Source organism: Arachis duranensis, chromosome 9 (genome assembly GCF_000817695.3).
Source record: "Arachis duranensis cultivar V14167 chromosome 9, aradu.V14167.gnm2.J7QH, whole genome shotgun sequence".
In the NCBI taxonomy this organism is placed as follows: Eukaryota; Viridiplantae; Streptophyta; class Magnoliopsida; order Fabales; family Fabaceae; genus Arachis; species Arachis duranensis.
Genome location: NC_029780.3, coordinates 93,302,716 through 93,305,417, shown reverse-complemented (window position 1 = coordinate 93,305,417; position 2,702 = coordinate 93,302,716). Strand labels below are relative to the sequence as shown.

Here is a 2,702-nt window from a genome sequence, read left to right as displayed (position 1 = left end):
CATTGCCGGGGATTGTTCGAGTATGGACAACTGACGGTTCATCTTGTTGCTCAGATTAGGTAATTTTCTTTCCAAAAATCTTTTTCAAAATTTTTCTTTTCTTTTTCGTTTTTCTAACCATGTTTTTTGAAAAAAATTAAAATAAAAATACAAAAAAATTAGAAAGTCTTAAAAATAAAAAATATTTTGTGTTTCTTGTTTGAGTCTTGTGTTAATTTTAAGTTTGGTGTCAATTGCATGCTTTTAAAATTTTTCTTGCATTTTTCGAAAATCTCATGCACTCATAGTGTTCTTCATGATCTTCAAGTTGTTCTTGACAAGTCTCCTTGTTTGATCTTGATGATTTCTTGTTTTGTGTTGTTTGTCGTTTTTCATGTGCATTTTTGCATTCATATTTTCCATGCATTAAAAATTTCTAAGTTTGGTGTCTTGCATGTTTTCTTTGCATCAAAAATTTTTATATCTTTTTCATTTTTTTTCTATTTTTCAAAAATTTCAAAAATCTTTTTCAAAAATATTTTTAAAATCTTTTTCTTATCTTTATATCAAATTTTCGAAAATAAGCTAACAATTAATGTGATTGGTTCAAAAATTTGAAGTTTGTTACTTTCTTGTTAAGAAAGGTTCAATCTTTAAGTTCTAGAATCTTATCTTGTAGTTTCTTGTTAGTTAAGTCAATTTAAAAATTAGATCTTTTTATCTTTTATCTTATCTTTTTCAAACAAAATTGTATCTTTTTCAAAATTTAATTTCAAAATATCTTATCTAACTTCTTATCTTTTTATCTTTTTAAAAATTTGATTTCAAATCTTTTTCAATCAACTAACTAACTTTTTGTTTATTTCTTATCTTTTTCAAAACCCAACTAACTACCTATCCCTCTCTAATTTTCGAAAATTCTCCCTCTCTTTTTCAAAAAAAAAAACATCTCACCCCTTTTTCAAAAGTTCTTTTTAATTAACTAATTGTTTCATGTTTTAAATCTTAATTACATTTTATTTCTAATTTTCGAAAATTACTAACCTCTTTTTCAAAATTATTTTCGAAATTCTCCCTCTCTTTTCTTATTCTATTTAATTAATTAATTACTAACACTTCTCTTCACCTCTCTTCATCTAAAAATCCAAACTTATTATATCTCTTGTGTTTGGATTCTTCTACCCCCTTCTTCTTCTACTAACATAAAGGAATCTCTATACTGTGACATAAAGGATTCCTCTTCCTTTTCTTGTTTTCTTCTCTTTCATATGAGCAGGAACAGGGAAAAAGGCACTCTTGTTGAAATTGATCCAGAACATGAAAGGACTCGGAAGAGAAAATTAAGAGAAGCTAAATTACAACAATCAAGAAACAACCTTTCAGAAATTTTCGAACAAGAGAAGGAGATGGCAGCCGAAAATAATAATAATGCAAGGAGAATGCTTGGTGACTTCACAAAGCCAACGTCCAAGTTTGATGGAAGAAGCATCTCCATTCCTGCCATTGGAACCAATAACTTTGAGCTCAAGCCTCAACTAGTTGCCTTAATGCAACAAAACTGCAAGTTTTATGGACTTCCATCTGAAGATCCTTATCAGTTTTTAACTGAGTTCTTACAGATCTGTGAGACTGTAAAGACGAATGGAGTTGATCCTGAAGGCTACAGACTCATGCTTTTCCCTTTTGCTGTAAGAGACAGAGCTAGAATATGGTTGGACTCATAACCTAAGGATAGCCTGGACTCCTGGGATAAGCTGCTCACTGCCTTCTTGGATAAATTCTTTCCCCCTCAAAAGCTGAGCAAGCTGAGAGTAGATGTTCAAACCTTCAAACAAAAAGATGGTGAATCCCTCTATGAAGCTTGGGAAAGATACAAGCAGCTGACCAAAAGATGTCCATCTGACATGTTTCCAGAATGGACCATATTAGATATATTCCATTATCGTCTATCTGAATTTTCGAAAATGTCATTGAACCATTCTGTAGGTGGATCTATTCACCTAAAGAAAACGCCTGAAGAGCCTCAAGAACTCGTTGACATGGTTTCACCTAAAAAAACGTCTGAAGAGGCTCAAGAACTCATTGATATGGTTGCAAACAACCAATTCATGTACACTTCTGAGAGGAATTCTGTGAATAATGGGATACCCCAGAAGAAAGGAGTTCTTGAAATAGATGCTCTGAATGCCATATTGGCTCAGAAAAAAATGTTGACTCAACAGGTCAACATAATCTCTCAAAATCTGAATGGATTGCAACATGCAGCCAACAGTACTAGAGAGGCAGCTTCTGAAGAAGCTTATGATCCTGAAAACCCTGCCATGGCAGAGGTTAATTACATGAGTGAACCTTATGGAAACACCTATAACTCATCATGGAGAAATCATCCAAATTTCTCATGGAAGGATCAACAAAAGCCTCAACAAGGCTTTAACAATGGTGGACGTAATAGGCTGAGCAATAGCAAGCCTTTTTATCATCTTCTCAGCAACAGATAAAGAATTCTGAACAAAACACTTCTAATTTAGCCAATCTAGTCTCTGATCTGTCAAACGCCACTTTCAGTTTCATGAATGAAACAAGATCCTCCATCAGAAACTTGGAGGCACAAGTGGGCCAGCTGAGTAAGAAAGTCATTGAAACTCCTCCCAGTATTCTCCCAAGCAATACAGAAGAGAATCCAAAAGGAGAATGCAAGGCCATTGATATAATCAATGTGGCCG

At 33.2% G+C, this 2,702-nt stretch overlaps 1 non-coding gene across 1 annotated transcript; it reads right to left on the bottom strand.

Annotated features, from left to right (window-relative positions):
* Positions 1–1,781: 1,781 nt before the first annotated feature.
* Positions 1,782–1,885, bottom strand: LOC127741798 (small nucleolar RNA R71). The gene has a single exon (XR_008003003.1). It is a non-coding gene; the product is annotated as a small nucleolar RNA R71 (small nucleolar RNA).
* Between the last annotated feature and the right edge of the window lie 817 nt (positions 1,886–2,702).